Source organism: Mytilus galloprovincialis, chromosome 8 (assembly GCF_965363235.1).
Source record: "Mytilus galloprovincialis chromosome 8, xbMytGall1.hap1.1, whole genome shotgun sequence".
NCBI classification, from domain to species: domain Eukaryota; kingdom Metazoa; phylum Mollusca; class Bivalvia; order Mytilida; family Mytilidae; genus Mytilus; species Mytilus galloprovincialis.
In genome coordinates this window covers 81,219,950-81,247,827 of record NC_134845.1, presented here as the reverse complement: position 1 = coordinate 81,247,827, position 27,878 = coordinate 81,219,950, and the positions used below count along the sequence as shown (strand labels likewise).

General features: G+C 33.0%; 1 long non-coding RNA gene across 1 annotated transcript in view; it reads right to left on the bottom strand.

Annotated features, from left to right (window-relative positions):
• LOC143043568 (uncharacterized) overlaps positions 1-27,878 on the bottom strand; it is a 52,703-nt gene that overhangs the window by 17,397 nt on the left and 7,428 nt on the right. The window contains exon 2 of the long non-coding RNA XR_012968473.1: positions 18,190-18,252. This is a non-coding gene — a long non-coding RNA (uncharacterized LOC143043568). The remainder of the gene's footprint in view (positions 1-18,189; positions 18,253-27,878) is intronic.

Sequence of the window (27,878 nt, the reverse complement as noted above, 5' to 3'; positions counted from 1 at the left end):
GTGTATCACTATATGCATATTTTTAAATAAAAATGGAGAGAAAACCCTAAATTAAAATAATCAATTTCCCCCTGGACTATTATATTAACAGTATAATAGTTCCAGATTTGCCTTATTATAGACATTTCAGGGGCACTAACTCCTACAAGATACCGTTAAATTGTTTCAGAACAGATGTAACATATCTTCATTTGAATAAAACAAATAGTTTGCACTTATTCTTTTATATATATCTTTAAAAGTGATGGAGAACATGCAAAAACAAGGAAAAGTCACAATTGATAACTTGACTTTGACCTTTGAACTTGACCTCATTTTCTGAGTAAAGACCTAGGGGCCTCAAAAACAAGCATCCCAAGGCTATACGGTTAACGGTTTATGGGTTAAAAAAGATACCGACAAATGTATTCTGGGGAGGTAGGTAACTCATATAAAATTTCATCGAATGGCTTCGATCCAAAGTAGCCAAAAATTCACGAAGATGTACCGAACGATTTAGAAAAAGAATTTTGTCGATATATATACATATATATATATTACGAATTAGGAGATGCAGACACTTGACTAACTGTGAATAGGGAGATAACTCTTACAATGAAAGCTGTTTGGCTTAGATTGGGTGATAATAAAAAAGCGCATGAAATGTATAATACTATATAAGAAATATCTTAGCGACATATTGCTAAACAAAAAAATTACGCAAAAACAAAATTTGGCGGAAAAAAAATCGTAATCAGAACAAATACAATTATAGGTCTTTCCACAGAACAGTGGAAAGACCTAATTTTCAGAAGAAATCTGATAGGCCTTTCCACAGAAAAGTGGAAAGACCTAATAATAATTAACTAGAGGCTTAAAGAGCCTGTGATCTATGAGCATATTAAACAAAGGACACAGATGGATTCATGACAGAATTGTGTTTTGTGTTTTGGGGATGGTGAAATGTTTGTAGAACTTACTTTATTAAACATTCTTCCTGCTTACAATTATTCCTAGCTATAATGAACTTGGCCTAGTTGTAACAGTGGAAAATGTTTTGACTGTTGACAATGTTAACTCATTTGTAGGTCTAACTTTGTTGTACATTATTGTTGTTTATAGTTTATCTCTATTTATAATAATATTCAAGATCATAACCAAAAGCTGCAAATCTTTCCAAAAATTACCAATTCAGAGGCAGCAACCCATCAACCCATCAACGGGTTGTCTGAATAGACTTAACATTTCAGGGCAGATACAATAGTATCATCGTCAGATTTGCTCTAAATGCTTAGGTTTCAGAGATTTGAGCCCAAAACTGCATTTTACCTTATGTACTATTTTAAGCTATTCCAAACTAAAAGACAAATTGAAAGAGTTGGTATTACTTTGTTTCATCAAAAAGAATGGCGAACGTAGATACAAGTATCTTGTCTTGGGGAGGGATAAATCCTACTTTGTAAATAATCACTCTGATTCAAACTAAAAATTCTCTGAAACTGATATTATTAAGATGCTTGATTCGTTTGACAACATATTTGTTACGTTTTCAGGACGTGTTTGTCAACAGAATGTCGGAAATTCAATGGGAACCAATTTTGCTCATCTTCCTGTCGACTTGTTTCTTAATTATTATGAGGCTGACTTCATACAGGAACTTCTTAGGAATAAGCAATATCCTTTAACTTTACGTTCCGCTGTATAGATGATGTTCTCTTACTAAATAATACAAATTTTGGTGACTATGTTGAACGAATCTATCCCATCGAACTGGAGATAAAGAATACTACAGATACAGCTAAGTCTGCCTCATATCTTGCCTTACACTAAATTGACAAATAGGGTTGGTTGAAAACAAAACTCTTTGACAAAAGAGATAATTTCAGGTTTCCAATTGTGAACTTTCAATTTCTATATGTAACAACATTCCATCAGCGCCTGCATACAGAGTATCTCCCAATTGATACGATATTTCCTATCATGATTTCCTTGATAGAGGATTGCTACTCAAAATGAAGCTATTAAACTAAGAGTTCCAAATGTTGAAGTTGAAATCATCCTTTCGTAAATTTTAAGGACGCCATCACGAGTTGGCTGACCGTTATGGAATAACCGTTTCACAGATGATATTGGATAGGTTCCTTATGTCGTAACTACAATACCCTTTGCCTTTTCATGAATGTGACCTACCAAACTAGACTATTTACCGGATTTGTAATAACATAAGCAACACAACGGGTACCACATGTGGAGCAGGATCTGCTCACTTATCCGGAACACCTGAAATCACCCAAAGATTTTGGTGCGGTTCATGTTGCTTAGTCTTTAGTTTTCTATGTTTTGTCTTCTATAATATTATTTGTATGTTTGTCTTTTTATTTTAAACCATGATGTTGTCAGTTATTTTTTTATTTGTGAGTTTGACTCTCCCTCTGGTTTCTTTCGTCCCTCTTTTAAAGTCATGTCAGCCATCTTGGTTCGCTGAAGGGGACACACCTTCAAACTAAATACCATAATAGTGATTGTGGACACGTTTGGTTTAATTTGTCGTAGTAGCTTTAGAAAAGATTTTTGTAAAAGCTTACAACAATTTACGAAAAATTATCAAAAAATTACTATAAAGGGTAAAAACTATTTAAGGTGTCAATTGACCATTTTGGTAATGTTGACGTATTTGTAGATCTTACTTTGCTTAACATTGTTTCCGTTTACAGTTTATTTCTATCTAAAATAATATCAATGAATATGTTTGTAGATAGATGTTTTTGTGTTCTGTTAAATTGTTCCTTTTAAAATTGTGACACGATGATCACTGCTGTACCCATATTTTGACTTTTTTTATTTATTATGTCTGTTCAATTCACGCATCATTGTTAATATAACGGAATTTGACGAGACTGTCATCAAAGTGAAAGGTTTAGCGCTATAAAACCAGGTTTAATCCACCATTTTCTACATTTGAAAATGTCAGTACCAAGTCAGGAATATGACAGTTCTTGTTTATTCGTTTTTGATAAACAATTTTACCACTGTCAGATTTGCTCTAAATGCTTTGGTTTCAGAGATATAAGCTAACATCTACATTTTAACCCTATTTTCTGTTTGTAGCCATGGCGGTCATTTAGATTGATTGGCTGGGCCGCCGGACAAATTTTTGAAACTAGATACCCCAATGTAATTGTGGTCAAGCTTGGTCGAAATTGCCCAACCAGTTTCAGAGAAGATTTTTGTAAAAGTTGACACCGACGGACGACAGACGACGCACGATGGACGACGAGTGATTAGAAAAACTCACTCGGCCCTATGGGCTAGGTGAGCTTAAAAACAATTGTTCTCTGAATAACTGTTTTTTTTACTTTTGCCTGTAATAAGAAAGATATTGGCTTCTTCCGGTTTAGTGAAGATCACTTCCTATCGTATATGATAGGTTTTTGTATGCATATTTAAAAAAGAAAGGTTTAAAAGTATTTTTTTATGAAATAAGTGCAGACATTACTACTTTCGATTCACTTAAGGTCTTTTCATGTTGATTTTTTTGGAGGTGGCATGTCACCCAACATTTTGCAAAAGACCCTGTTGCTTTATCATGTATCAAATAGGAGTAATTATCCATTAACCTTAAATTTAACCATTTGAAGGACAATAGCTCTTATAAGATGTCATATGATTGTTTGATACAAAATGAATCATATCTTAATCACAACAAGAGAAACATTTTGCACTTTTTTCTATATCTTTAAGTGACAGAGGAAATCAGATAACAAAGAAAGACAAAAATTAGAATATGACCTTTACCTTTGACCTTGGCCTCAATTTATGTAAATGGATGAAAGACCTCAACTCAATATATCTAAAGTCTCTGTCACTTTTCATTCATGCTATACATTTATATATTCCTTATTTTCTATACAGAAGGGGTATGGAATTTCGTATCGCTGTGGTCAAAATTGGACAAATCATCCTGAGGATATAATAAGCATTTGGTGAAATAGATTTATCGCTTTCTTTCATGGTTACGGAGGAAAACAGTGTTCGGGGAGATAACTCATACAAAGATAAGTATTTGGATACGCAGGTTTAATTTCAAAGGTATAAACACTGTTCGATATCATACACCAAATTCTAAGCGATATCTTGCGAAACAAAATTTATACTCGGCAGATAAAAGTGGCGGAAGGAACAAAAAGTTATATCAAAAAGAAATCCAATAGGTTTTTCCACAGGAGTGGAAAGACCTAATTAAAAATCTATTTTTCTCTGAACAATTGAAGGTCTTTTCACCAAAAATCCTTGTTTCGTTATATGAAATATTAAAATTGAGTATTAAATGTGATTTCAAGAGTCGGATAACATAGAACTGTGAACTTATTCCAAAAAGAAATATTTTCTTTACATTTCTTTTTCCAAAAAGGAAGATTATTTGTTACTTGATGCCAAAGATATATGGTTCTTTATACTAAAAATTAAAAAATACTAAAAAAAGCAACTTCCAGTTTACACAGGCTCACTTCCGGTTCAATTGTCTAGGTCATATGGCTTGCAAATTAATGCACAAAGACGAAAGCAAAGGTAAAAAATCTAGAAAGTCAAATTAATTTTTGACCTTGACTTAAATTTCAAGGTCATACACAAAGGACATCAAATCGAAAGACCCCAAATCGTTTTTATATATTATTAACGAGTTATATTACTTTACGCATAATTCCCAATATTGAAGGGACTAAAACTAAACACATTTAATGTTTACGATCCCTTTCAACCAACAGGTATGTATGACGACATGTCGCAACTAACAATTTAGTTAAAATTATTTGTTGATATCTAATATCTTTTCTGAACTGAAGAACTGAAAATAAACAAAAATCTTATTTTAGAACATGACCTTGACATTTGATCTTGACCTTATTATTTTTTTTTTTGGACTAAGGACCTCAATTCAAAAGACCCTCGGTCTTTATCACTTTGGTTCACAAGTTACAATTACATTTTACTTAAAATAAAAAAGAGGGGTAAATAACTCAAATATAGAGTCTATGGACCGCTTCGGTTAAATAATGTTTAAGATCCTGAGGATATAAGGAGCAAATGAGATAAACAATTTTGTCGTAATCTTTAAAAGAGGGACGAAAGATACCAAAGGGACAGTCAAACTCATAAATCTAAAACAAACTGACAACGCCATGGCTAAAAATGAAAAAGACAAACAGAAAAACAACATTACACACGACACAACATAGAAAACTAAAGAATAAACAACACGAACCCAACCAAAAACTAAGGGTGATCTCAGGTGCTCCGGAAGGGTAAGTAGATCCTGCTCCAAATGTGGCACCCGTCGTGTTGCTTATGTGATTACAAATCCAGTAAATAGTCTAATTCGGTAGGTCATATTCATGAAAGGGAAGGGGATTGTAGTTACGACGTAAGGAACATATCCGATATCATTTGTGAAACGGTTATTCCATAACGGTCAACGAACTCGTGATGGCGTCCGTAAAATTTACGAAGGGATGATTTCAACATCACTATTTGGAACTCTTGGTTTAATAGCTTCCTTGTGAGCAGCAAAGCTCTATCAAGAAAATCATGATAGGAAATGCAAGCACGGGAATATCGTATCAATTGAGAGATATATACCCCGTATGCAGGTGCTGCTGGAATGTTGCTACTTAGAAATGGAAAGTTCAGAATTTGAAAGCTGAAATCATCTCTTTTGTCGTAAAGTTTTGTTTTAAAGGTTGCAAAGGAGATGCGTACGCAAGAAAAACAGTGTTAGGGAAGATAATCTTAGAATAAAAAGGGTTCGGCTAAACAGGTTCAGTTTTAAAATTGCAATTACTCTAAACGGGGATAAAAGATACCAGAGAGACAGTAAAATTATAAATCGAAAATAAACTGATAACAACATGACTTAAAATGAAAAAGAAATGAAAAAAGGACTTTTTGCAAAACCAAAAAAACACCGTAACAAAAGCAATGGCGGAAAAAAAAATAATTGAAAACCAATTGTTCAGAGAATAATTGAAGGTGTTTCCACAAGATAGAAAAAAACTTGTATTTAATTTGAAAATGGTAAAATTTGATTTAAAATGTCATTTTCAGCGTCAATTGATAGCTTATTGTATGCTGATTCCAGAAAATATATGATTTCTATACAATATTTTTTTTAATAAGGGAGATATTTTGTTACATCCGGTTTGAATAATGTAAATTCCTGTATTATTCAAACGTTTAATTGACACTAATACCAAAAATGTCTCGTTTTTTATACTTCTGGTTAACACAATGTCACTTCCAGTTGGCTTTTCTAAGGTTAAATGGCTTGAATTCAAAAGGTCAAAAATTCGAAAAGTCCCATGGCTTTATCATGTATACAATAAAAAGTGTTCGGTTAAACAGGGTCAGTTTGAAAAGAGCATAAACTGTTCGATATTATATACAAAAAATTAACCGACATCTTTTTTTAACAACAAAGCACCGTATTTGGCGAAAGAAGAAAAAAAAACAATCAGAAGAAAACCAGTAGGTCTTTCCACAGAAATAATAATAATTAAAATGCAATTGTTAAGAGAACAATTAAAGGTCTTTCCAACAGTTAAGATCTACTTTTGAAATAAAAATATTCAAATATTAAAATTCGGTTTAAAATGTAATTGCAAGCATCATATGATGGCTTATTGTACCCTTATTCCAAAAATATATTGTTTCTATGCACACACAAAAATAAGGAAATAAACTCATCATAGATACCAGGATTAAATTTTGTATGTACGCCAGACGCGCGTTTCGTCTACAAAAGACTCATCAGTGACGCTCGAATCCAAAAAAATTAAAAAGGCCAAATAAAGTACGAAGTTCAAGAGCATTACGGACCAAAATTAGTAAAAGTTTTGCCAAATACAGCTAAGGTAATCTATGCCTGAGGTAGAAAAGGCTTAGTTTTTCAAAAATTCAAAATGTTGTGAACAGTAAATCTATGAATATAACCATTTCAACGATAATTCAGGTCAGCACAAAAGTGGTGACTACTGGGCTGTTAATACCCTTGGGTAAAGATAATTTGATACTTCCGGTTTGAAAACTATACTTCCGATACAGTTTGATAGTTCACTTGACACTGATTGCAAACATATATAGTTCAATGAACTTTAACATTGAATATTTAGAAAAATAGCTACTTCCAGTTTACACAAGGTTACTTTCGATGAACTTTCCAACGTCAAATGATAATGCAAAAAAGTTTAATGAAGTTATCATGTATATCTATGAAGTGAAGGCAAAGGTCAAAATCTAGAACATCAAATTTACCACTGACCATGAGCTCAATTGCAAGGTCATGAACCAAGGAACTCAAATCTAATATTGAGTTTCTGGACCGGTTTGCTCAAAATCATTTTTAAGATCCTAAAAATATAATCAGCAAATTGGTGAAATAATTTTGTCGTAATGTTTAACGGTCACACAGGAGATGTATACATAAGAAAAAACAGTGTTTAGGGAGATAACTCTTACAATAAAAAGTGTTCGGTGAAACAGGGTAAGTTTTAAAAGAGCATGAACTTTTCGATATTATATGCAAAAAATTATGCGACATCTTTTTTTAACAACAAAGCACCGTATTTGGCGAAAGAAGAAAAAATTTAAAAAAATCAGAAGAAAACCAATAGGTCTTTTCACAGAAATAATAATAATTAAAAAGGAATTGTTTAGAGAACAATTAAAGGTCTTTCCAACAGTTAAGATCTATTTTGAAATAAAAATATTTAAATATTAAAATTCGGTTTAAAGTATAATTTCAAGCATCAAATGATGGCTTATTGCACCCTTATTCCAAAAATATATTGTTTCTATACACAACCAAAAATAAGGAAGATAATTTGTTACTTCCGGTTTGAAAACTAGACTTCCGATACAATTTGATAGTTCACTTGACAATGATTTCAAAAATATATAGTTCAATGAACTTTAACATTGAATATTTAGAAAAATAGCTACTTCCAGTTTACACAAGGTCACTTTCGATTGGATTTCCAACGTCAAATGATAATGCAAAAAAGTTTAATGACGTTATCATGTATATTTATGAGGAGAAAGCAAAGGTCAATGCATTTTTATGTTTGTTATTATGTATATTATTTTTTTAACTCCTCTGTAACCTTTGTACTTGCATGGTTTTATGAGAATAAACTATCTACCATGAGCTCTATTGCAATGTTATGAACCAAGGAACTCAAATCAAAAGACCCTACGTCTTTTAATATTATGATTAATGAGTTATATCACCACACAGATAATGTTAAATGTAAGGACAGGGGAGAAAATTCCAACTTGTTGATGGTGCACCCTTTCAATCACAACGTATGTGCTATGACATGTTGATACGGTGCTTTTTGTCCGCAATTCGCTTTTTGTCCGCTACTGTTTTTTGTCCGATAATTTTGCTTTTTGTCCGACAGTTTTGCTTTTTGTCTGTTGCTTTTTGTCCGTTTTGCTTTTTGTCCGATTATGTTGCTTTTTGTCCGACACTTTTGCTTTTTGTCCGTTGCTTTTTGTCCGTTTTGCTTTTTGTCCGATAATTTTGTTTTGTGTCCGACACTTTTGTCAGTTTTGCTTTTTTAGCTCACTCTTCTCATCACTTTGAAAAAAATTAAACTACTGGCAAAATTAAATCAGATATGGGCCAAACCATCCTTGTGTTAAAAAAAATAGTACCCCTTGACTCGCCCAATAATGAAGATGACCGCCATGTCTAAAAATTGAACATATGGATGTTAAATGTAGATTTGGGCTTATATCTCTGAAACTAAAGCTTTTAGAGCCAATCTAACAAGGGTTAAAATGTTCATCAGGTAATCAAAATCTCTCTGCCCGAAATATCAGACACATTCAACGTGTTTTCGGGTTGCTGCCCCTGAATTGGTAACTTTAAGAAATATTAGCAGTTTTGGAGTTATAAAGACCTTAAGCTTACTTGTTATAAAGACTTAGCTTACTTGTTTTAATGACTTAACTAACTCGATCGTTTAAACAATTTCTCATACTTGCTTACTTAAAACAAGATAGGTAAATTGTGTTACTAAAATATTACTTATTGTAAATACACATTTATTCACACAGTTATGATTGATTATGATCATAAAAAATGTTAATTCATTAATATTTTCTACTTGTATCACATATTCATATGTAAAATTCTACTGTCTGGATAACCGAGACCTGTAGTTCAAGATTTGATTTTATTCCTTTTTCTTTTTCAGGAGTAGTAACCCGGGATACATTCATCTTTCTTTGATGGTACATGCATACTCTATTAATAAAAAATATACCGAACATTTTATCCCATTTACGGATTAGTATTAAAAGTATTGTATTTCAGTGAAGAAAACAAATAACAATAACTTCTACTTTTTTCCGCCCTACAGACTTGACGAAGTGTAATGGCAATTGGTCACGAAGTCTTGTGGCAAGTGGCCACTTTGTCTAATGGAAAATGGTCAGTAGATCTAATGGCATATGGTTACAAAGTCTAATTGCAAATGACCAGTAAATCTAGGTAGACACGGTAACCATTTGTCATTAGATTCACTGGCAATTCGCCATTAGACATGGTGACCATTTGCCATCAGATTCACGGCCATTTGCCATTTGACATAGTGACCATTTGCCATTAGACATAGTGACCATTCGCCATTAGATCCACTGACCATTTGCCATTAGATCCACTGACCATTTGCCACAAGACTTCGTGACCAATTGCCATAAGACATAGTGACCATTTGCCATTAGGTCCACTGACCATTTGCCATTAGACATAGTGGCCATTTGCCATTAGATTCACTGACAATTTTCCATCCGACATAGTGATCATTTGCCATTAGATTAACTGACCAATTGCCATTAGACATGGTGACCATTTGCCATTAGATTCACTGACCATTTGCCATGGTGACCATTTGCAATTAGATTCACTGGCCATTTGCCATTAGACATAGTGACCATTTGCCATTAGATTCACTGGCAATTCGCCATTAGACATGGTGACCATTTGCCATCAGATTCACGGGACATTTGCCATTGGACATAGTGACCATTTGCCATTTGACATAGTGACCATTCGCCATTAGATCCAATGACCATTTGTCATTAGGTCCACTGACCATTTGTCACAAGACTTTGTGACCAATTGGCATTAGACATAGTGACAATTTGCCATAAGAGTCACTGGCAATTCGCCATTAGACATGGTGACTATTTGCCGTCAGATTCACGGGCCATTTGCCATTAGACATAGTGACCATTTGCCATTAGACATAGTGACCATTCGCCATTAGATCCACTGATTATTTGCCATTAGGTCCACTGACCATTTGCCACAAGACTTGGTGACCAATTGCCATTAGACATAGTGACTATTTGCCATTAGATTCACTGGCAATTCGCCATTAGACGTGGTGACCATTTGCCATCAGATTTACGGACCATTTGCCATTAGACATAGTGACCATTCGCCATTAGTTTCACTGGCCAACAAGCAAAATTGTTGGACAAAAAGCAAAATAATCGGACAAAAAGCAAAACGACAAAAAGCAATGGACAAAAAGCAAAATTATCGGTCAAAAAGCAAAAGCGGACAAAAATCGAATTGCGGACAAAAAGCACTGCATCACATGTCGTAACTAACTATTTAGAAAAAAAATTGTCGATTTCTAATACAATTTTTGAGAAAAGAAAGAGAAAATAAGACAAAATCAAATTTAAGTATATGACCTTGACCTTTGACCTTGACCTAATTTTCTTATATCACTTATCACTTATATCAAATGCATAAGGGCAAATAACTCTCATTTGGAGTCTACAGACCGCTTCGGTGAAAACCGAATTAAACATCTTAAAGATATAGCGAGAAACTTGGCAAAATAAATTTGTCGTAATCTTTTACGGTTGCGAAGAAGGAACAGATACAAGAAAAACAGTGTTCGCGGAGATAACTCTTACAAAGAAAATTATTCGTTTGAGCAGGGAAGGTCTTAAAATCGCATTAACTGTTCCATATCATGAACCAAATATTTACAGCCCCGGTCACAACAGATCGTACGATTTTTAGTAGTAGAAGATCTATAAAATAGTTGTCGTGGCACTGTCGTGCAAAATGTCAAATTAATATTTCAAGTGGTCACATCAGCTACGACATGTCCACGATGGTTCCGCGCTGGGAACAAGACAGATAAAAAAATATGTTATTGTACTGTCGTGTGCTTGTCGCAAGTCGGTTGTGCGACAATCGTATGACAATCGTGAGTTGTTTGGGGCTTTTTTCAGGTTTTTATGTATTGGGATATGCGTTTGACTATCGTTTTACTGTCGTGCCACTGCCGTACGGCTGTGGTGCAACTGCGATGAGAGTGGCGACTTCCAGGAGTAGATTACCTTAGCCGTATTTGGCACAACTTTTAGGAATATTTGGGTCCTCAATGCTCTTCAACTTTGTATTTGTTTGGCATTTTAACTGTTTTGATCTGAGCGTCACTGATGAGTCTTATGTAGACGAAACGCGCGTCTGGCGTATTGAATTATAATCCTGGTACCTTTGATAACTATCAGCAAAAGCTCTTGAAACATGCCAGGCTCAATCCGCATGAATCCCGCGAAATCACCAGTAAATTCTCGTTCAAACTCTTGCATCAGTGTACTATACTGCCCAAACATCAGTCGCCGTTCGATCCATGGCTTAACCAACCAACGTCGGGCGTTCCTATACTGTTCACGGGTTCGAATCAACGCTAACAGAACTATATTTTGCTATTGTTGGAGTCTGGCAAGGCGCCTATTCAACAGGGCCGAACATAATCGTTCTTGTGGAATAGCCATCCTCTTTAAACGGTAGACGGTATGTTTTTCCAAACATTCATTCCTGACGAATTGTATTTTTCTAAACAAAACGTAAATATCCTGTAAGACGAAAATACGAACCTCTGTCGTACGTCAGACAATCAAAGTTGTGCTATCATCGTACGAAATTTGATATTCGTGAAACAATCGTGCGACTGTATCACGAGTGTCCTGCGACAGATTTAAGATACTAATTAAATATAGAAAAATGCTCTGTACGTTTCTTTACTCCTGCACGAAGAGAATAAATGGACAAGAAGATAGAATCGTTAGAAGCAACATTTACTTAACAAAATCAGTTTTTATATCTAATGTGATTATGACTTGATCGATATTAAAAAAGAGGGACGAAAGATACAAGAAGGACAGTCAAACTCATACATCGAAAATAAACTGAAAACGCCATGGCTAAATATAAAAAAGGACAAACAGACAAACAATAGTACAAATGACACAACATAGAAAACTAAAGAATAAATAACACGAAACCCACCAAAAACTAGGGTGATCTTAGGTGCTCCGGAAGGGTAAGCAGATCCTGTCCTATTGTGACACCCGTCGTGTTGTTTATGAGATAACAACTCCGGTGAATAGTCTTATTCGGTAGGTCACATTCATGAAAGGGAAGGATATTGTAGTTACGACGTAAGAAACATATCCGATATCATTTTGGAAAAGGTTATTCCATAACGGTCAACCAACTCGTGATGGCGTCCATAAAATTTACCAAGAGATGATTTCAACTTCACCATTTGGAACTCTTGATTTGATAGCTTCCTTGTGAGCAACAATCCTCTATCAAGAAAGTTATGATAGAAAATGCAAGCACGGGAATATCGTATCAATTGGGAGATATATACACCGAATGCAGGTGCTGCTGGAATTTTGCTACTTAGAAGTGGAAAGTTCAAAATTGGAAAGCTGAAATCATTTTTTTGTCGTAAAGTTTTGTTTTCAATCGACCCTCATTGTCAATTTCTATATGTAAGTCAAGATATGAGGCCGACTTAACTGTATCTGTTTTATCCTTAATCTCTAGTTCAGTGGGATAGATGCATTCGACATAGTCACCAAATTTTGAATTATTTAGTGAAAGAACATCATCTTTATAGCGGAAAGTAGAGTTAAAGGATATTGCTAACTTCTTATCTTTCTACCTAAATAGTTTCTGTATGAAGTCAGCCTTATAATAATAAAGAAACAAGTCGGCAAGAATAGGGGGACAACTCGTTTCCATTGGAATGCCGATAGTCGATTGAAAAATACGTCCCCCGAACGTATCAAATGTGTTGTCAATCAAGAAATCAAGCGTCTTGATAATACCAGTTTCAGAGAATTTTTTGTTTGAATCAGAGTGATCCTTTACAAAGTAGGATTTCTCCCTTCCTAAGACAAGATACTTGTATCTTCGTTGGCCATTCTTTTTTATGAAAAAAAGCAACACCAACTCTTTCATTTGTCTTTTAGTTTGGAAGTGTTAGTTAATTTTTATCACATGTGTCTAATACTGTTTCAGCAAGAAAAATTCAAAGATTGCAAGAAAGTTTAGTTTCTGGTTGTTTGTTTCTCTTTTTTTTTTTGCCCTTTTTTTCAAATTGGTTCATTCAGCGCCAATAAGGAATCTTAAATCAAACTAAATTTGATGAGTTTCAAATGGAAAGAAATGTTTTGTTGTTGGGATGTATAAATAAAGGCAACAGTAGTATACTGCTGTTCAAAATTCATAAACCAACAGAGAAAAAAAACAAATCCGGGTGACAAACTAAAATTGAGGGAAACGTATCAAATATAAGAGAACTACGACACAACAGAGACACAACACCGAAATGTAACACACACAGAAACGAACTTTATTGTAACAATGGCCATTTTCCTGACTTAGTACAGGGAATTTATGAAAAAAATGTGGGTCCACACGCCAAACCTCCCCCTTTATTGGCAGTGTTAATTATAATATTAAAATGACAACATTACACGACAGGGTTACAATAAATAAACATATAAATGGGAGAAAATATAGGACAGAGAAACAAACGAATAATAGCCGTCAAAGGTAACAGGTTAAGAAATATTTTTATACGCTTGACGCACGCTATGTCCGCACAGAACTATGCTCATATGTGTAACACTCAGAAACGTGTCCTTCCCCCCAAACGTGTCCGATACTCCCAAACGTGTCCACATCGACGTCAATGAATTGCAAAACATGTCTAGTTGTTACTAGAGGCTCTTAAGTGCCTGTGTCGGTCACCTTGGTCTATGTGCATATTAAACAAAGGAAACAGATGGATTCATGACAAAATTGTGTTTTGGTGATGGTGATGTGTTTGTAGATCATACTTTACTGATCATTCTTGCTACTAACAAATGTTTTATCTGTAATGAACTTGGCCCTTTAGGTACAGGGGAAAATATTTTGTAAAATCTTACCAAAATTTACCAAATTAATGGAAATAGTTAAAAATTGACTATAAAGGGCAATAACTCCTTAAGGGATCAACTGACCATTTTGGTCATGTTGACTTATTTGTAGATCTTAATTTGCTGAACATTATTGCTGTTGACAGTTTATCTCTATCTATAATAGTATTCAAGATAATAACCAAAAACGGCTAAATTTCTATAAAAATTACCAATTCGGGGGCTTCAACTCAACAACCAGTTGTCCAATTCATCTGAAAATTTCAGGGCAAATAGATATTTACTAGATAAACAAGTTAATCCTGAAAGATTTGCTTTAAATGCTTTGGTTTCAGAGTTATAAGCCAAAGTTACATTTTACCCCTATGTTTTATTTCTAGCTATGGCGGCCATCTTGGTTGGTTGGCCTGGTCACCGCACACATTTTTTAAACTAGTTACCCTAATAATGATTGTGGCTAAGTTTGGTTAAATTTGGTCCAGTTGTTTCAGAGGAGAAGATTTTTGTAAAAGATTACCAAAATTTACGAAAAATTGGTAAAAAATGACTATTAAGGGCAATAACTCCTTAAGGGGTCAACTGACCATTTTGATCATGTCGTCTTATTTGTAGATCTTACTTTGTTGAACATGATTGCTGTTTACAGTTTATCTCTTTCTATAATAATTTTCAAGATAATAACCGAAAACGGACAAAATTTCCTTAAAATTGCCAATTCAGGGGCAGCAACCCAACAACCCATTGTCCGATTCATCTTAAAATTTCAGGGCAGATAGATCTTGACATAGTAAACAATTCAACCCCGTCAGACGTGCTCTAAATACTTTGGTTTCAGAGTTACAAGCCAAAATATACATGTTACCTATGTTCTATGTTTAGCCATAGCGGCCATCTTGGTTGGTTTGGCGGGTCACCGGACACAATTTTTAAACAAGATACCCCAATGATGATTGTGGCCAAGTATGGTTAAATTTGGCCTAGTAGTGTCAGAGGAAAAGAATTTTGTAAAAGTTAACGACGACGGACGACGGACGACGACGGACGACGGACGCTGGACGCCAAGTGATGAGAAAAGCTCACTTGGCCCTGTGGGCCATGTGAGCTAAAAAGGACGTCAAAGCGCGTCATTTGTATTATCCAAACGCCTAAACGTGTCCATTTTTTAATAAACACCCAAACGTGCCCCATCCTCCAAACTTGTCCTATGATATAAAGGGAAATACAAGATTGTTACACTGATATTCCGTAAAAATAAAACTTTCCTTTTCCGCGCAAAAAAATATCATTTAGTTCCGAGTTACGATAAGTGTATATTCTTAATAACCGTAAAGTGTAAATTCCTAATAACTGTACACATTAAGGTACAATCCAAGAGTTCTGGCAAATAATCTTCCGCATCTCATTAAACAACTTATCCAAAGTATGTGGTCGTCCTGTCCATGCATGAAATATTTACCACTTGACGTAATGTCTCTTGTTTGCGTGTATTTAAGTGATGTTCGAAACCAAAAGTTCATAATAAAAAACCTTACTACCAGTTTATAATTTTAAGAGTTTTTTTTCAATTTTTTGAGAGAATCAAATAGTTTCTTGGTGAAGTTATAAAAAAATCGGTCTCTACTAGCTCTTTAGATTTTTAAGTTTAACTAACGTTAATCCCGAATAATCGTAAACAAATTTAGGCCCAATCATAAATCCCCGGTATGATAAAAAAACTTATGTATAGTATTTATTGTTAATATGATATCTTTCAAATAATGCATGAAATATTTGGCACTGGACTTATGACTCTTGTTTGTATGTCTTCACTTTAGTAGTGATGCTGGAAACCTAAAATTTATTAAAATACCCGATAACCAGTTTATGATTTGAATATCATTTAAAATATCAGAACTGTTGAAAAAAAAGGAAGTCAATTCTTTTAAAAGCCTGCCGTGTAGTATTCGCGGATTACGGTTGATTTCCAAATGCTTGCAAAGTAAAACTTTGTTTGGCTTGCTTGCTCTGTTTGTGTAATTGTTAATACAAGCTTTATAAATAAGATTGACATCTTTAAACAATTTATACTGCACTCGTTCTATTTGAGCAGTCAAAATGTGTATATTTCTATGCCATATACGGTCACTGACCTGATATCACTTTTCCTCATGAATATTTAAATAGAAATTGTCGAAATTATATTTAATCATTCATACGACCTCTTCAACCTGTTCTTGTTTCCAATGTAAACAACGATGCGTTTCACGACTCAAACTTGTTTCTTTTGCAATTTTTGGGAAAACATATTTCACTTATTAATATTTTTTTGTTTGCAACCTATAAATCATTATGTTTTATGTTTATTGTTGATATTTTAGTCTGCAACGAATTCGTTCATCATTGATTTGCGGTAATGATGTACATTTCATCGTGTTTTATATTTCATCGTCTGTGTGATATGAGGCCTTTTTAAAGGGGGATTTTTTCCAATATTTAAATCAAATAAATAACATTAACACAATAAACAACAATTGAAAATGTTTTTTTAGATTGCAGTATAAAGACAATAATAGTGCATTGACTTGACATATCAACGATATAAGGATTCGGCCCGAAACGGGGAAAATGCTCGGCACAGCCCCGCATTTCCCCGTTTCTAAGCCTCATCCTTATATCGTTGATATGTCAAGTCAATGCACTATTATTGTTTATATATATAGGCATAATTAAACCTGAATATATTTTATTTGAATTTAATTGGGTGTTATCCTATGGATTGTACAATATAAAAACCAAGCAAGCAAGCTTACTAAAGTTTTGTTCTACATGCATTAGGAAATTAGCTGTAATATAAAAGGCATCATCGGAGTTTATTTGTACAAAATATTTACATAGTAAACGATTAATTCAACTGAATTAGAATTGTTTGTACATATGTGTGCGCTTTAAACGAGCATAATACTTGCAACTGGACTATAAGCAATTTCTGTCAAAAGTTGATTTATATGTTACAGATTAAATTTGCAATAACAACCGGCATTGAACCAACTAATACTAATAAGTTACCACTTCATCAACTGTGTCTCCCATTATAGAATTGCCGTAAACGTTATTGATTTTATTCATGTATTAGCGCTAAAAGACGTGAAACGTCCTGGCGTTAAATAGTGGTCACGTTTTGGCGAATAACAATTATCGGACACGTTTAGGGGTTATAAAATCAGACACATTTGGGGAATATTGGATATAATGGACACGTTTCGGGAGAATAGACACGTTTGGGAGTGTAACATATGTAAAAAGTTTGAAAGCCATAACAACTACAAAGTTGAAGATCGCCGAGGACCAAAAGTTCAAAAAGTTGTGGGGCCTGGGTTATCCGCCTGGGACAAAAACATCATCAAGAATGATACAAAGTTTAGCAAACAGTAATTTTTATAAAATGTCTATCTAATAGATAAACATGATTAAACTGAAGTGGTGACTAGCTATAGAATAAAAACGAATACATTACAAAATCACAGCCCTGTTAGCCATAGTCAATGCAACGCCCAAAGTGACGTCACTTTTAAATTTCTAAAATGGATTCCGAAAATTTAGAAAGAATTTGGATGAAATTCAAGATAAGATTAGTATGACATATCTAACTTATATTAATAACAGTGAACATTATAATACTAATCAATATTTAATTGTAGTAGTAATTAGATAGTTAATTGTATTATCTAGCTTTGTGGGTGTTTCTTCTGATCAAACTGCAAACCAAATATATCGTGTATATAAATACCTTACCTAAAATGACGTACATCTCATTACAATGCCAATTTTGGCAAATAGAAGGATTTGTGGAGTTTTAATAATAAAATGGAAAAGACAAAAATAATGTTTATAAGTGGACTTGTTATTTCACCAAATACTTACTGTGTTCCCCATCTGGCTGACTTGTTTTTGTACGTCTAGTAGGCAGATTTTATTTCGCAATCTCTGAAAAACAAGAATAGGATATCAATCAAACCAACTTACATAGCTAATTATTAAGCTAATATGCCTGCACCAACTTTTATTTCATTATTGACAATTCCTGACCTGTAACTTCATGTATAACCTCTGCTGGGCGACTGTCATAATTTGTAGAAATTGTCTTTCTAAAAATATATTTTTTAATGTTAATCTCATTAAAATTACAAGATCTAAAAAAGGTAGAAATTTGACAGATTTCACAGGATGTACCCCATTGTTTGAGGTACGAAAGCAGTTAGGAATCGCACAGAGTCATTCTAAAGAGATATTGACTCTCGATATGCTTGTATTACCCGCCATGCCTATCCAAAATGGTACCATAGAACAACAGTATACACTACAATTATTTTACAGTATAGGCCACATGTATGTTATCTTCCGATTTAAAGCAACACAAAGTAAAATGTCGTTAGAGAACATATATATATATATATATTTGAGACAATCACTCGCCGAATTGTTGGTTATTGTGTCAAAGGATATTATTTGATTTAGTTTTCTTCAAATAACCAAACTGTCTCTTCAATCAAATTCTAGCTAACGAATAATATATTTATTCGTTTTAGATCAAGTGGTTAGGGAAAGAAAATCTTCGTGTATGACGTGCCGCTATTATTCTAAACGTTTGTCCGAAATCAGTTTTTAATTCTAAAACGGATCGACGCCTACGATATCAAAAGAAGCTGCTTTATTTTCAATTTGATTTCAATTTGTATTGATTACTTTCGTTAAAATCTATGACACCAATACACACGGGCAAATGTAACAATGACGTGTCTTTACTGAGTTTGGTCATAAGCTGAGATTCATAGCAATACAGGAATTAATCTGCTACTAAATGAGGCGCAGTAAGTGCCCAAAGGAATACCTAATACTTATCGACCCACTTTATCGCCGGAATGTACATATATGATGTCCAGGAGAAAATTTAAAGCTTCAATTATATCTTCACATTTCCAGTAAGTGTTTCAAGCAGACTTTCCCTTTTTTTTACAGATAAGTCTTTAAACGAGTTACAGCGAAAACATTTTTCAACAGACCATTCAATAAAATATGAAAACTATTACTTCATAAGATTGTGTGAAAGTGTAGTGTAGAGGGTAGAACATTTGTAACCGTGATCATAAATGAAAGGAGCACCAAAAGCACGAACAACATGACGGGTGTTATATGCATCAGTTACAAATGTGGATCAGGATCTGCATAGTTTTCTATTTTATGTAATGTGTTTTGTTCGTTATTTATAAATGGCTTATTTGGTTCAAGAGAATTGCACGTGGAAAAATCCTGTAAGTTTTACGTTAATTGAGTCCATTAGTTGAACATTAGCTTGAATATCACATGAAATGTTGATTCACGTGATAATATCATCAATTGTGCTTTCACATGAAATTCACATGACATTATTGTGAATTTAGTCTCATTTAAACGAACTTTTCAGTTAGTATTTGAGCATATCTTAGAGAAGTTGATGATAACTTTGTCATGTTTGTATAATCTCTCATTTGTATGATGGACAAATTGATATATACATATAAATATGATATATGAGTATATATATAATAATCAATGACTGAATAATAGCCAACAATAAATCTTACAGGGCAATGGATCATACAAATATGATACAGTACACTACAAAATATAATATATAAAAAGTCTAAAGGGGTTCAACATCACATAAAAAAAAAAAAAATGAACAAATGTAACTATAACTATTCTATATAACAGAAATCCTTCATCAGTAAAATCTCAATGTTAAATGACTCATATCAAATATCCTGATTATAAAACTAAACTTTTTAGTATATACAGTAAACAGGCACAACAATTTTACCCGAACCAGGGATGGGGTCATCTTAATCGATTGCAATTGATTACATTTTTTCAAGTAATCGACAGTAATCTGAACTCGACAACATTTTCGATTACACGTAATCGTTATTCAATCGAATGCAGCAACAATTACAATGTAATCAATCGAATGCAGCAACAATTATAATGTAATCAATCGAATGCAACAACAATTATAATGTAATCATCGATTACTTTCCGATTACATTTCGATTACTTCAGTAATCTAGTTTGAATTAAAACCTAGTTTAAATGATAAAAAAGACAACTGCATGTATTCATGTATTCAAGTACTGATAAAATATCAAATACCTTATTTAGATCTGTTGTTATTATGATAAACCAGATCTCCTAGGCTAACAAATTTTACTATATTTCCAGCTTTTGAAATTAATGTGGTCCAATGCTTGTCAATAATTTGAAATAATGCTAACAATAAGAAAATAGATTCAAATAGGAAAATACATAAATGTACATGTAGTCCTACGTTAAGTTCTGTACTACATTAAAGTAGAATACTTTAAAATTTGTTATAAAATTCTTTAAAGCTTAATTTCAATAATATTTAGAACTTTAGCTTAGAATAGATAAACTGTTAATTCGTCATTATGGTATGACAATACCATTAGGAAATAATACAAAACGTTTTTACAATGAACCAAGGCATTTAATATTTTGTTTAGAAATAGATACATGTATCCCGTTTAGTCACTAAAATGTAAATTAATTATGATGTTTATGAGAACAAAAAAATGTCAACAACCTTCTTGTTTTTATATTAACTAATCAGATGACCAAATAGGTACAAAAGATAGCAGAGGAACAGTTTAACTCATAAATTTAGAATAAACTGACAACGTCATGGCTAAAAATTAAAAAGACAGAGAGACAAATAATAGTAAACAAAAAACAACATATAAAACTGAAGACTGAGCAACACGAACCCCACCAAAATCTGGGGGTGATCTCAGTTGCTCCGGAAGGTTAATAGCCTGTTATTAGGGAGATTATCCATGCAAAGGGATACATTCATTGATATAATGTATAACATAAATTTCTTTCTTTCAAAATTAGATAAATTGATACTAACTGTTCTTCATTCTTGTATATATTTTTGTCATAGGAAAACTCTCATACTGTGAAGAATTATATTAAAATATATCGTTCTTTTAAATATATATATGTGATTCATTCCTTGTCGTTTATTGCAGGTTATGATATTTGATTTTGTTTATTGTCTTAGAGAAATCAGGCTTTTCGTTTTCTCGTTTAAAAGGTTTTATGTGTATCATTTTAGATCATTCATAGCTGGTATCTGCTTTGCTTAATTTTAAAAGCTTTACTATGATCTATAGTTGCTAACCGTCCACGTCATTTTGACTCTGGTACTCTGAGTACTACATCCTTTTGTTTTTTAAATACATTAATAATGAACAATAACGCTTACCATGAATTTATTATACATTATATACATTTGTATATTATATACATGAGTACGTCTAAACAATGGACAACTCTAAGACAGATCCATCCATTGGATCACCAGTGAAGGTGATACGTGACTGAAAACGCATATTTTATTTTCATGAGAAAAAAATGGCAATAAAGCGGACATATAGTACAATATCAACTGCAAATTTGAGAGTGATCATGCATGACCTTACACCGATCGGATGCACTTCCATATCCAGGTATGCTTAATAAATGTTCTTTTCAATACACTTGTATTTTTACATAATACGCAATGTGTTTGCTTTGGTCAAAGGTCATAAATAATCAAATTAATTATTTGGAACGCATGATGAACTACTATGTGTTTAGAAGTTTCCGAGACAAAGATATTTGTACTAACATATTATTTGTACAAGACATATCTTTCACATATTGTAAAAACAAATTTTGTCCTACTTTTTCTTCGTATGAGATAACATTTATATAAATATCGAAATGACTGCAATAAAATAAGACTCCACAACAGATCAAATGACACAGACATTTAAAACTTTAAGTTAGCGTATGTCCTTCAACAGACCTAGGGACATATAAAAATGTAATTATCATTAGGTGTTCAAATATTTATGTCAAAATATGTTCAGATGGATACTATTTGAATACGTTCTTCAAAATTACAATTAATGGAGTCCAATATACTTCAACTATTTTGTCTTGCCAAAAGACAAGTCTGGAAAAATGCTACCATGACATCTTCTATTGTAGATAGAAGCTTCAAATTTAATTCAATTTTCACGTAAGGTACAAAAGACAACCTTTTTAAAACAGCTCAATTATTTTTTAAAAGTAGAAATAATCATCCACAAATAGTTTAACTGTCTAGACTGTTGCTATTTTAACAAAATAATGAAGCTCTACACATTTCTATGGACAAAAGTAATTGAAATGTAATTATTTACAGTGGAAATTTGATGTAGTTGTGATGTAATTAATTACATTTAAAAATCAATGTAATTGCATTGTAATTAATCACTTTGGCATGTAATTGACCCCAGGTCTGGCCTTCGAAAATAAGTTAACCCAACTCAAATGGAAAAAAACTAACGGCCTGATTTATGTACACAACATTGAAAGAAAAACAAATATGATATACAGCAATATAAAGAATGTAAAACATTAATGACATGCTCAGAATAATAATTTATTTATTTTCTGTGTGTGTTGCATTGTCGTTTTTCTTTTTTGCTGCATTTCAGTGTTTCTGTTGTTTCGTTGTTTTCCTCTTATGGTTGATTTGTTTACCTCAGTTTAAGTTTATAACCCGGATTTTTTTCTCTCAATCGATTTATGACTTTTTAAAGCGGTAAACTACTGTTCCCTTTATTTAGTTGTTCTAAGAAAGGTGTATTTGAAATATATGTTCCACAAACCCAAATAGTGTGTATAGATAAAACAAGTATACACGACACAGCAATCAAACGACACAAACCTTCAAAAGATGATTAGTTGAACTTACATTGAGTGTACGAAAATGGGAATTTCATAAATGTTCTAGTTATCTCGTTAACTTGGGACAGTAAGGTTCAATGTTCATCAAATATATTCATAAAGCGTTTCTTTTTTGCACAATATATATGTAGTTATTCTGATATTTAACATACATTTTGTTCTGGCATTGACAATGTATATTGTCCAAAAATCAAATACACCTTCACAAAGTATCAGACAACTCGGTCTGCTGTTGTTACCACATGCAGTGAAGTTTGCTTTATTGGAAATATATATTGTATCTTCAATTGATATATTAGTTTTACGAGAACATAATGTAATTTTTTCATCCTATATATGTGTTTGTTTTTACTCCTGGATTCACAACTGTTATGATATTGCAGTTATTATAATTATTTAACTTGGCCTGTTTTTTATTGTGTAGACTTATACTATGTTTACTTATATGTTGACATTGCTTAAAGTTGACATTGCAACTGTGCAGGTATATCATACCGGTATTATTTCCCTATAAGCCAGGTGTCTATCTCGTTTAAATCTGTCCAGAATGTTTAGATTTAATTTGTAAAACTGATAACCCTGTTCACGTTCAAGGTGTTTACAAACAAGTTGGTTTAATACTACGTATTTTATCGTTGTCCTCTTTTCTATTGTAGGGTATCAATAGTGGACAGAACGTGTTTTTAATATATAGAATGAATCTCTATAAAGAAGTATATATGAGAAGAATATCTTTTTTGATGTTGATGGTAATGATGTATGAAGGTGTACAAGTATATTCTTGCCAAGTAGTTACGTACAATTTACATCAAAATAGAAAATGTATTTGAGACTTGTTATCACAAATTTTGTGAATGAAAAACATTTCTTATTCCTGTATAAGAAATTTAAAAGGAGTGCATTAAAATATGCTAGCCTACTTGTCAATATACACCTGAACGTGTGTAACTATAAATAGATACGATAGTGACAATACGGATGGCCATGTAGGCTATTTCTAATCACAGGTCATTAAGGTATCTAAGAACCTTTTTGAAAATGTCACGGCAATCTTTACGTTAAAAAGAAGTTCAAAATAATTTGAAGGTAAACATGTGTTCTTATATACCTATATGGAGTTTTTTTCTTTCAGAACTACAGGTCATTCTGTCTCAGAATCAACCCGGACGATACCATGTTTCAAAGAAATCTGCTCCAAGGCATAAAATAATTACCTGTGTGTCAGGTCATTATTTTCCTTGATAAAAATGCAATCTATAATTTACTTAAAATTATATTCGTTGATAGTTTTTTGTTGCCGATTTTGGAATTTATCTTTTAAAGTTCAATCGATGATAGGTGTAAAAGAAATAGTCATTGCCCGCATTTTAATCCTAAAAACAAATATAACGTGAAGTTTTGTTAATTTATCGCTACATATATATATATAACTTTCTATATAGCGGAAAGTAGAGTTAAAAGATATTGCTAACTTCTTATCTTTCATCCTGTATGAAGTCAGCCTCATAATAATAAAGAAACAAGTCGGCAAGAAGAGAGGCACAATTCGTTCCCATTGGAATGCCGATAGTCTGTTGAAAAACACGTCCTCCAAACGTAACAAATATGTTGTCAATAAAAAATCAAGCATCTTGATAATGTCAGTTTCAGAGAATAATTTGTTTGAATCAGAGTGATCCTTTACAAAGTAGGATTTATTCCTTCCTTGGACAAGATACTTGTATCTTCGTTGGCCATTATTTTCTATGAATCAAAGCAACACCAACTCTTTCAATTAGTCTTTTAGTTTGGAATGTGGAATACTTGTATAAAGTGTAGAAAGTTAAAAGTTTTAATACTATTACAAAATGAAAGAGAGTTAGATTGTATGCACTCTAAAAGATCTTTGGAATTTTTAAGTAACCACATCCGATTCACGCCACCTCTAGAATAGGCAGTTTCACAATAACTTTGAAGCCCGTCTTTGATTGTTGATAAAATAGATGTTGATAATAATTTAGATAGAGGTTTCGTGGAGCACTTGGAAGACCTAGCAATATACCGTTGTTTGTATGGACACTTATGCAGTTTAAGTATCCAATACAGTGATGGAAGATCCAGTTCATCATCTTTGGTTGAAATTACAAAGGAACATAGAACAGACCTATGATTATCCAGGATTTCTTCTTTGGTAAGTGTCGTGAGGGTATATGTTGGGTTTCCAAGTGAATTGTCAATACCTAATTCGTGTATCAAGCAGTTAATGAAATGAGTTTTACACACAAAAACGATGTTGTTTGGGGCTTTATCTGCGGGGACAACAACATTTTAATCATGAAGGTAGGATAAGTGTTTTGCAGCATTAGGGTCTTTAAAGATTGACGTAGCATGAGCATTGATAGACCCATTCAGTTTCTTAATTCTGATTTGAATCAACGACCTCACTGCCTTAGTCCATTCGGAAAGGGTATCTACGTCTTCCTTCTCACGTTTAGTCCATTGCCTGGCATAATCCTCGACTAAATCCATCAAAATTGATGGATTTCGGCTCACGATATCTTGGACCTTTCGATAACACATTTCGTAGGGAAGTGTTATTAACAATTATGAGGTCACCGGTACAAACGTGGCCAGCCGGATTATATGTGAATTGGGAACTAGCATAAGTGCAATCAGGAGGTTTAGACTTGAAGTTGTCAATACTGAGATCCTGCAAAACGTGTTTGTAATTGAAAATTTAGTTGTAATAGCTTTGGTATAGGTATAAGAAATGATTGGTACATACTGGTTTTTGAAATAAGGAGGTGTTTTCGATTGAAATAATTTATGATGAAGGATATTGCCTTAGTTGACGCCATCGAGACCTTCGTTGGCAAAGGAAAGATTAAGGAAAGATCTTTTCTCTTTTTCATCTTTTCCAATGCGGACTGGCTTTTTTTAATAAAGGAGAGTAAAATAATAAGATAAATTTATATTCTGTTGAATAGCATTCACGTAACTCACAATAGGGTCGGGTGGGGAGGGTTCATAATTATATTCTTATTATATGTTAGAATAATGTAATGCTATTCAAAGAGAATCGTTCTGAATATTTCATTCCATTCAATTAAGATTGTTGAAAAAATAACAACTTTTTCGCGATAGAAATGTCATTAAAAATAGAAAAGAAATCCCCCACCCCTCTTTTCCATAAACTAAGTTGGTACAACAATTAACTCACAATGTGTCTTGTAATTGTCATACACTGTTATCGGATGAGCTTCTTCACGTGGTTGCAGTAATATTTTTATTGTGTTGGGGTAATACATTTAAAAAGGTTTTTATCTAGATTAATAAGTGAGTTTTATTTCACATTCTAAATAAGCCATAGGGCGTATAAAAACCTGACCGCATTAAAATGGAATACCCCCACTTTAGAGGATACTAAATTTTGCAAATCTTTATAAAAAATAATATTGTTTGACAGTATATAAGTCAGATAATGCATATGTTAAGTTTTTTCTTGTCGAAGAAAACACCTAGACCTATAGACGTTAAAAGTCTTCTTCTTTTAATATGAGTCGGGGTTCTTTCAGACACTTGTCAAAAACAAGAAGATCAAAGAAGCCAGAGCATTTAATTTCACATTCAGATATATTGATGATGTTCTTGTTATTAAAAACTTTCTGATTGGATTCCATTAATATATCAGAACTAGAAACTGTAGTAACAACAGACATGGCTTCCGCCGCCTCATTTTTAAATTTATACATCGAATTTGAAATAAACAGTCATCTTAGGTCCAGAATCTATGAAAAACGAGACGATTTAAATTTTGAAATTATCAACTTATCCCCTCCTTATTAGCAATTTACTGCTACACCTGCATATCGTATATGTATATATCCATCATATTTGCTACTCAGACTTTGTAAAGCGTCACCAGGGTCTGAAAGGTAGTTGATGAACCAAGAGTATATCAAAGAACGTCTTGTCTTGTTTCTCAAAGAAGTTCATCGAAAGGTACGAAGACCTTGTTGATAAACTTTCGGTATCAACTTCATAATATTACATGATGATACAGACTCAGGGCACTGACGTTGTTTATCGTGTTAATTACTGTAAACCATCTTATTTTCCCGAGCGATTTATTTTCGCGAATTTCGCGAGAAGAAAAATAACGCGAATTGAAATCGTCACGAATATGTAGAACTTGGATATTTCCTTATAAAAAAATCAAGTTAATTGGAAAATCGCGAAATCAAATAGCCGCGAAAAGGACTAGAATGGTTAAAACGCGAAATAATGTATCCGTGAAAATAAGTTGGTTTACAGTACGTGTTATAATTGTATATTTTATATGTCATTATGAATATTCCTTTACTTTTAAGTCTGTTTTTTTTGTGATATCTATTTGTAGCAAATTTACCTGACGATATCGGGATATAGGTATTTAGTCGGATCTTAACACGTACTTGTGATTTGTTTAAAACCGGTTTTAACGAAGAAATGTCGAAATGTTCAGAACTTAATCAAATCTGTTTTTGGGTAAGATGGTGCAAGCATACGATTTTTATTGCGTCTTACACTTTAAGAAGCGAATAATCTTTAGCTATTTTATTTAAGTATTGTGTAAAAACGTTAATTATGAGCTATGAAAGTCAAGTGGCTCAAGCATTTTACTGAGGAAGTTTTAAAAAAAATGCAAAGAAATATTTTAACAGTGGGTTAGATTTCATTAGTCTTTACTATCTATAGATTAACAACTTTTGGTTATATTTATAATTTAGAATCATCATTGAAGGTGGAGCGCGATT